The sequence below is a fragment of the Patella vulgata genome, chromosome 5, assembly GCF_932274485.2.
Source record: "Patella vulgata chromosome 5, xgPatVulg1.2, whole genome shotgun sequence".
In the NCBI taxonomy this organism is placed as follows: domain Eukaryota; kingdom Metazoa; phylum Mollusca; class Gastropoda; family Patellidae; genus Patella; species Patella vulgata.
The window spans coordinates 76,857,739-76,867,449 of record NC_065883.2 but is presented as its reverse complement, the minus strand read 5'-3'; the positions used below and the strand labels follow the sequence as shown (position 1 = coordinate 76,867,449).

Here is a 9,711-nt window from a genome sequence, read left to right as displayed (position 1 = left end):
ACATTAAAACAAGAAAAGTTTTATAAAGGGCTATAATTTAGTTAAAATAAGGTGAACAAGTTTGAGTAAATTCTCAACTTAAGTCTGAGAATGCTTTGTGAACTTGGGGCCAGATTCTCTGATGCTCTTGCAGCACTTAAAAATATCTGCATGACCTGTTTTTATTATTATTAATAAAAGGTGCATTATGCAAGAGCTAAATCTGCCTATTAATTAGACATTTATTAACATGACAAGACCATACTCAACTTTCCATGTTTGACTTAATCTAAAAATGGAGGAGGTTGCAATTATTACACACGTCTTGTCAAACCTTCAAAGACTAATATCTTCACTCACAATAGAGTAATTTGAACGAAGTTTTCAAATTATTCATTTTATATTATCTATTTTCGGACTATTATAGCGAGAATGGTTAGCTCTTTATCCAAATCTTACATAATGTATCTTCAATTGCTAATTAATTATTAGGAAGGATCGTCTGAGAAACAGAATATTATTTTGTTTGGCCTTGTCTGTGTTCTTCATATTTCTTCTATAAAATTGATATATTACATATGTTTTTACTAGAGCTGTGTTTTGCAGCGTAAAATCGTTTCACAACATAGTGTTCAATCTGATTAAAACACAGATACTATTTCGTTTCGTTTTTTTTATAGTTCAAAATTTCGTTTTACTTGTCTTTACTACACTAGGATCTGAAAGAGTTGTTATATAACCCGCGTTCTGGATGATTTGAGTTATTAGCCAATGAAACGGTCTGTTATGGCGAGTTTTTGGCGCGAGATGCACGGAACTGTGGGTAACCCACTAGTAATACCAACTCTGATTGGTTAATTAAATGTCTGACGTCATAAGGTCAAAAGCAACTCGTATGACCCCTGACGCAACCTTCCACTACAACTTTTCAGATCTTCATGTAGTGAGGGCCATCGAAAGTATAAAAAACGAAACGAAATATAGATCTGTATTTGAATCGGATTGATAATGTTATACATAATATACAATACAATATCATAGTGTTATACATGTACATAATATACATGTACATGTACAATACAATATCATAGTGTTATACATGTACATAATATACATGTATAATACAGTATCCAATAAATGTTAGTAGACCGGCCATAGACATTGTCAGACACACGATATCACATAACTTACATGTTAAAATATATAGGTTGTGGGGTATTCATGCCTGAAAACATCGATGACCAGTGCCTTCTGTGCAGGCCCGAATATAGACCTACAGTATACATGTATGTTTATGACTAGCTAGGGGATACGACACTTGTCACGCACAATTTCAGACTCTTGTCACGCAAGATATCTGACTTTGTCACGCACAAAACCTCCCGCCCAGTGCCGTTCATTTGTCTGTTTTATTAATACTGATACATGTCTGACACAAAGTTTAAAATAGTGTCTGGTACCAGTAGTCCATTAGTGCCTGACATCGGGTACTTGTCCATTAGGGCCTGACATCGGGTACTTGTCCATTAGGGCCTGACATCGGGTACTTGTCCATTAGGGCCTGACATCAGATACCAGTAGTCTATTAATGTCTGGCATCAGGTACTTGTCCATTAATGCCTGACATCAGATACGTGTCCATTAATGCCTGACATTTGTCAGTTAAAATTACAACTGTTATTACACATGTACCAGTCCTGTGTATATGTGAATATAAAAGAGAAAAACACTCATTTCTCAACTGTTATAAGATATACAGCACAAGATACGTGTCTATACATTTTAAAATTACATCGATAGAGCTTTCTCCCGTCAAAAAGGTGTGGCAAATTTCCACGTATTATTAGGTCTCGTTGTTATTCACGCCCATGACATTGACAAGCGTGAAGTTTTCAAGTCAAAATTAAACATACATTATGCAAGAGCTAAATCTGCCTATTGCAGGTCTTTCTTTAGGCCTGAAATGTTATCTAAATTATTAATTAGACATTATTTAACTTATCCAGAGCATAATCCACTCTTGATGACATCGCTAGCCTGCGATATTTACTGAATTAGGATCCCATTTGCCTCTCAACTTTTATTGATGATTAAATAAAAAAATTGATAATTGAGACATGTTTTTTATGTACTTTAGTAATGATTTATGAGGCTAAAATTCAATCGCTAAATTCTCGGTTCAGAGTTAATCAATTTGATTGAAATTTTCAGCAAACCCCCTTTACATTATTTAATTTTAACTATTAAATTGAGAATTGCCAACTCTTTACCTTATCTCCCCCATAATGTATCTTTAATCTTTTTACTATGTTGTACGAGCCATGCACTCATTGAAAAATGGTTAATTCCATAAACGTTATAAAATCTCATGGACTTTGTTTATTTTGTTTATATTTTTATAATTTTGTTAAGATAAGACATAATAATTTAAACTATTTGTTGAAAATATTTTTTTCATTTTCATCGAAATGCTTAAAATTATCTTTCTTGGAACCAATAGCAATGGTCGTTGCTGTAGGGAAAGATGCTGGATTATTCATTAAAGGAAATATATAAATCGCTAATATTTGGGACCTGGAAATTAACATAAATGGGTCGCAACACATAAAATAATGTAATATGAATGTATATAAACTGATTTACATTCAATCGTTTCCATTTTTACTGTAATTTCAAAGCAGTTATGTTCGGCAAAATACGCCAGAAGTCTCAATCGAATGGTAATCTCTAGCGACTGGTTATTCCATTTTATACCGTTAGTATTTATTGCGCATGCTCTCCAGATAAGAATATGGGGTCACCGTTTGACATGACTTGTGCAATATGTCTAACCCCGTTTCTCGGGTTGCTTGTTCGGTGAAATATGCCAGAAGTCTCAATCGAATGGCAATCACTAGCATCTGGTTATTCCAGTCTATGTCGTTAGTGTTTATTGTGCATGCTCTCCAGATAAGAATATGGCGTCACTGTTTGAAATGACTTCTGGAATATGTCTAGCCTTGTTCTTCGAGTCCCTTGTTACAAATGGCACTGAAACGCATTATGGTACACGATTCGTGTACCAATGGTAAAATGTTTATTTTATCTTACATATTGGATATCAGAACCCCATCTTTTCCCGGTAAGATCAAAACATCAATGTTGATTTAAATTGACAAATAATTCGTGTTTTCAATGTCAAAGACTTAGGATGATATTGAGTTAGAGATTTAGCTACTTTAAAGATGAAATTTCATATTTTTAAGTTTTATTTTTAAAATTTATTAAAATAAAGCCTTAAAATAGATGGTATCTATAAACAGTCCTACCTTGTTAAAGAATAATTCTATTAATCCTATAATTCACTATTGTCATTTGAAAACAAGGGAGGTAATTGTGTTATTATTTCCTGTGTCAATGGTTTTTAAGTGTGAGAATGATACCTATGATCGTATAATAGTGAGTTGACAACCTATTGAGCAAAAGACATAGAAATAATTATGTTTTGACTTTCTTAGAAAATATGAAATTGTAACTTTAAAACACCGTGAAATACACAATTTATATACAAGTATTGTACAGGCGGAAGAGTACCAATAGATGAATATGCCGCAGATGTTTCCCTCAAAGCACACTGCATGGCGTATGCCAGTTTTCATTAATTCAGATCTGAACGGATGAATCAATAAATCCTGTATAGGTCAAGACTGATGTTCAGATCTGAACGGATGTCTCCGTTAATCTTGCACAGGTCATGACTGATGTTCAGATCTGAATGGATGTCTCCACGTTAATCCTGCACAGGTCAAGACCTTGTTCAGATCTGAACGGATGTCTCCTTTAATCCTGTACAGGTCAAGACTGATGTTCAGATCTGAACGACGTCTTTGTTATCTTACATGGTGCATAAAAGTAGAACGTTAAACCCTATTTTATTTTATTTTATACAAGTATATATTCTCGTTGGTGCACATGTGACCAGAAGTTACATATTTATGCAACCTGGTTTATTTATTATGTTATGTTTGTACCATTCAATCTGATTAAAACACAGATCCTATTTCGTTTCATTTTATATAGTTCAAAATTTCGTTTTACTTGTCTTTACTACACTGGGATCTGGAAGAGTTGTTATCATTGACATGTTCTGAATGGTGCAAGATATTAGCCAATGAAACGTCCTGTTACGGCGAGCTTTAGGCGTGTTTTTCACGGAACTGTGGGTAATCCTATCCACATCAATGCTGATTGGTTAATCAAATGTCTGACGTCATAGGGTCAAAAGCCGCTCGTACGACCCCTGACGTGACCTATCGCTATAACTTGTTAGATCTTCATGTAGTGTAGGCCATCGAAAGTATAAAAAACGAAACGAAACGAAATATAGATCTGTATTATAATCAGTTTTACCTGTACATGTAAATTAGAATCTGACTATTTCTTTGTTAAAGGTGTTCAGATCATGTGATCATCCTTCGATGTATGGTGTTAGCATTTTTAGCATTATTTAAATGACAGTATTTGCTTTATGTACATTTACTTAGTATGAAAATCTTCTTTTTTATTCTATAATCTTTGAACACTCCAGTATATACATATATAACCCAGTTCCTGTTCCAAGATTGATCTTTTTTTATATTTAGTTTTATAGCTTATTTTACAATGTGCCTGCGATTACTGTCCCGTAGATAACCTCAAACCGTCTCCATAATAGAACTACATGTAGTACTGGGTCCTTGAATATTTCACAGTAATGTCATAAGCTCGAGACCATTAAACAACTTAAATTACGTCACAAAAATTTTAACTATTATAAAAATGTACGCTTGGCACATTGCCCGTACCATTATTTGAAATGATGATACGCCACATGAAAGGATGATGTCACATTTGTATTTTGAAAACTGTTATCACTGCTAATAGTAGTAAGATTGCCCGTGCCATTATTTGAAATGATGATACGCCAACATGAAAGGATGATGTCACATTTGTATTTTGAAAACTGTTATCACTGCTAATAGTAGTAAGAGAGAGAGAGATGGGGTTTAACGTCCACTCAACACAGACTAGGTCATTTCGGGACTAACACATGGTTTAATTTTATTTCAATAATTCGCTTGCGCGTAGGGGTCTTTAGCAGTGGGAGGAAACCGGAGGACCCGGAGAAAACTCACGAGGTTGGACAGGCGACCCTACTCCTTGCCACGTACAACCGGGGATTCGAAAGCACGCCAGTTGACTCAATGACAGACTTTATGGTACAGCGCACACGTGCTAACCATTCAACCACCCAACCCCCCAATAATAGTAAGACGTGTCAATGTTATTCAATGTTCTCTCAACGTCTGTTCATGTTATAATAATTAGACCTACGTGTATCGTATTTGTATATTTCAAAAAAATAATAATAATAATTTTTTATGGTTCTACTAGATCATGTAAATATAGAGATATATATTATTATATATTTATTATTCTTATTTGTAGATTTTTTTGTAAAATATATATTTTTTTTATACAAACTGCTCTTATATTAAACAATTTAAAACATTGTTCTTTGTCTTGTGTTTTCTGGGATAGGGGTAGTCAAGGTAGTCCAGCGATCAGGGCCAAGGTGGTTGAATGATCAGGATCAAGAGCAATCAGGACCAAGGTAGTCGAGCCTTGAGGGCAGTAAAGCAACCAGGGCCAGGGAAGTCAAGTGTTTAGTGCCAAGGGAGTTGAGTGTTTAGGGCTAGGGTAGTCGAGTGTTTAGTACCAGGACAATCAGGGGCAGGGTAGTTTAGGGCCAAGGGAGTTGAGTGTTTATGGCCAAGGTAGTCGAGTGTTTAGGGCTAGGGTAGTCGAGCATTTAGGACCAGGGCATTCAGGGCCAGGGTAGTTGAGCCTTCGGGGCCAGGGATTTAAAATGTCTAGGGCCGGGGAAGTCAAGTGTTTATGGCCAGGACAGTCAAGTAGTAAGGCCAGGAAAGTCAAGTGTTTAGGGCCAGGACAGTCGAGCAATAAGGCCAAGGTAGCCGAGTGTTTAGGGCCAGGACAGTCAAGCAATAAGGCCAAGGTAGTCGATGGTTTAGGGCCAGGACAGTCAAGCAATAAGGCCAAGGTAGTAGAACTATCAGGGCCAAGGTAAACTTGTCAGGGAAGGAGCCTACGGGATTGACAAGTATGGTGTATCTTGCGGTTCGAATTTGGGCGGCAAACTTAGGTCAATCATGTAAATATTGTGCACATAAAAGAACCCTTGGTAATTGGAATATGAAGAATAGTAGGTGGACATACTGCTTCCCATTGTACATATAAATCTTAATGTTCTTTATACAGAAGGGGGAAACCCATGAGGTTAAGCATGTGGACCTCCTCGGAAGGAGGGGGGGCACCCTTGTGGTTAGGCATGTGGTCCTCCTCCAGAGGGGTTGGAGAACCTATGTTTTTCGGTATGTGGTCCTCCTTCAGTGTGTGTGTGTGGGCAGGGGAGGGGGGGGCATGAGGTTAGGCATGTGGTTCTCCTCCAGAGGAACTGGAGAACCTACGAGGTTCAGTATGTGGCCCTCCTCCAGAATGTTGGGGGGGGGGGGGGTATGAGGTTAGGCATGTGGTGACCAGCAGTCCCTCTGGAGGAGGGAAAGGGACTGGAGAACCCACGAGGTTCAGTATGTGGCCCTCCTCCAGAATGTGTGTTTGTGGGGGGTATGAGGTTAGGCATGTGGTCCTCCTCCAGAGGGACTGGAGAAACCATGAGGTTCAATATGTGGCCCTCCTTCAGAGTGTGGGCGGGGGCATGAGGTTGGGCATGTGGTCCTCCGGAGGTTCAGTATGTGGCCCTCCTCCAGAGGGAGCGGTGGCATGAGGTTAGGCATCTGGTTCTCCTCCAGAGGGGGTGGGGAACCTATGAGGTTAGGCATCTGGCCGTCCTCTGACAGAGATCGCAACTTCTGCCACTTGTATAGATGAGCCGAAAACGTTACAAACTCTGGCTCACTGCCCAGGGGCTCACATCGGTTTGATTCAGGTGTTGTCGAAGAAAGTTTCTTGGGATTTTTCCACCCGTCTCCATTTATAAATGGTGCAGGACGGTTGATCTGGCACAGAATAATGGATGGGACGAAAATCTGAGCATGTGTACAAATTGACGTACAGTTGGAATTCTATGAAGGATGGGTTGAAGCGCAGCTTTCAGGGCAAAATTCTCCTTATAGCATGACGTATGCTGATCTTCAATTTCCTGGTTGCTGCGGAAAGGTAGGACCTAAAACCCATTTCATTCATTTTCCGCTCTGATGCCCTGGTGTTAGAAACAAGCGCCTGCCATGCAAGATAAGCCCACGTTTTGCTCTGATGCCCTGGTGTTAGAAAACAAGCGGTTGCCATGCAAGATACGCCCACATGCTCTGCTCTGATGCCCTAGTGTTAGAAAAAATCAGCCATTCATCGTCCTATTAAGTAGCCGACTCTATTCACAAACTAGCTTGGATCACAGGGGCTTATATCGAAATCCAATGTTTACATATTAATATGACCTCGCTTTTTTTTGTCCCAAGCGAAAATTAGAAATGAAAACTCATGGAATTCACTTTTATACGCCCACATTAAAATGTGGTCGTTTATTGTCGTCGCCTTGTCGTTCGGTCGGTCTGATGTCCACAATTGCTTGTGGACGCTCTAGAGGATATAATTAATATCCGATTGTCTTTAAATTCATACACAGGTCATGAGACAAAGAAGTCTATTAATTTTCAACAATTTCCAATAATTACTGCCAGAGTTATGACCCTTGATTACTTTAAAATATCTTCCGATTGACTTTAAATTTCTATAGAGTGTTTAAGGTTATGCGACGAAGAATCCTAATGATTTTTAACGATTTCCGATAATTTCTGCCAGGGTTATGGCCCTTAATTACCTTGACAAATCTTGTGGGCGCTCTATAGGCTAAGGTTAATATAAATTTATACACACAGTGTTTAGGGTCATGAGAGAAACAATCGAAATAAATTCTAATGACTTCATGTGTTGTAAATGTTTTCATTACTGACAAGGGGGGTTGGATGACTGAATGGTTAGCGTGCGCGCGCTGTATCATAAAGTCTGTCATTGAGTCGACTGGCGTGGTTTTGAATCCCCGGTTGTACGTGACAAGGAGTAGGGTCGCCTGTCCAACCTCGTGGGTTTTCTCCGGGTCCTCCGGTTTCCTCCCACTGCTAAAGACCCCTACGCGCAAGCGAATTATTGAAATAAAATAAAACCATATGTTAGTCCCGAAATGACCTAGTTTGTGTCGAGTGGACATTAAACCCCCATGTCTCTCTCTCTCTCTCATTACTGACAAGAAAGATATACATGTATGCGAAAACCTTTGTTGACTGCCCAGACAACTTAGTCCCTGTGGGCGTATGTTTCGTTGCCAGGCAGCCTATCTTTATTGAATATACCTGGCCTGTTTATAAATGACAATCATCATGGATGGGAAGACACCATCGCTAAAGACCCATGTCCCTTAGTTCAGGGGCTCTTGCACTGAATTTGGAGGCACTGTTCGTTGACTGGTGTAAGCCTTCAATCCCTTGGAACGGTCAATATCAAGTTTACTTTATGGATTCCACGTTAGATTAGACATGGGGGTGAATGAAACTATCAACCAGTTAGATTAGGCATGGGGTGGATAAAACTATCAAGCAGCGTTAGATTGGCATGGCGGGAAGGGGGGGGGGGGGTGGTAGAGAGAATAAAACCATCAAAAATCTATCAGTGAAATCCATATGAAATATTTTATTCTACACATATATATATATATACAAGTGAAATGTAATTTTAGGGCCCTAAAATAAGATGATCATTCCTTATACAACACAATTAATATCATACAGGGGTTGATTACAATTTATTTACATAATAAACAAAAATAAACAGGTTTCCATGACAACCTAATAAACAACAAATAAATATAGAAACTATATATATATATATGTATAAATAGAAAGATAAATATTTAAAGTTTTCATCTGGAATGTTTAAAATTTGTAAATTACAATAACGTATCAATAACAGGGTTACAATTCAGGTAAAGAGTCAATTACAATTCAAGTATAAGGTCAATTATATTTCAAGTATTGGGTCAATTATATTTCAAGTATAGGGACAATAAAAATCCAAGTATAGGGTCAAATACAATTCAAGTATAGGGTCAATTACAGTTTAAGTATAGGGTCAGTTACAATTCAAGTATTGGGTCAATTACGATTCAAGTTTATGGTCAATTACAATCCAAGTAAAGAAACAATTACAATACAAGACTAGGGGTCAATTACAATTTAAGTAAAGAAACAATTACAATTCGAATACAATGTAAGCAATTTGTTCTTACAGTTGTTCTTTAACGGTGAATAGTGTAATCCAACTTGTGGTGAATATTGTTATTCAATCTGATAGTGAATATTGTAATCCAACTCGATGTTGAATATTGTAATTCAGCTTCGTGGTGAATATTGTAATTCAACTCGTGGTGAATATTGTAATTCAGTCTGATAATGAATATTGTAATTGAACTCGGTGGTGAATATTGTAATTCGGCCTGGTGGTGAATATTGTAATTGAACTCGTGGTGAATATTGTAATTGAACTTGTGGTGAATATTGTAATCCAATCTGATAGTGAATATTGTAATCCAACTCGATGGTGAATATTGTAATTCGGCTTGCTGGTGTAATTCAGTTTGATAGTGAATATCAATATTTAACTTGATGATGGATATCTTAA

At 37.6% G+C, this 9,711-nt stretch overlaps 1 long non-coding RNA gene across 1 annotated transcript; it reads left to right on the top strand.

The window, feature by feature from the left end:
• The first annotated feature begins 118 nt into the window (after positions 1-118).
• Positions 119-5,510, top strand: LOC126820405 (uncharacterized). The gene is made up of 2 exons (XR_007679941.1): positions 119-3,658; positions 3,813-5,510. It is a non-coding gene; the product is annotated as an uncharacterized LOC126820405 (long non-coding RNA).
• The last annotated feature ends 4,201 nt before the right edge of the window (positions 5,511-9,711 follow it).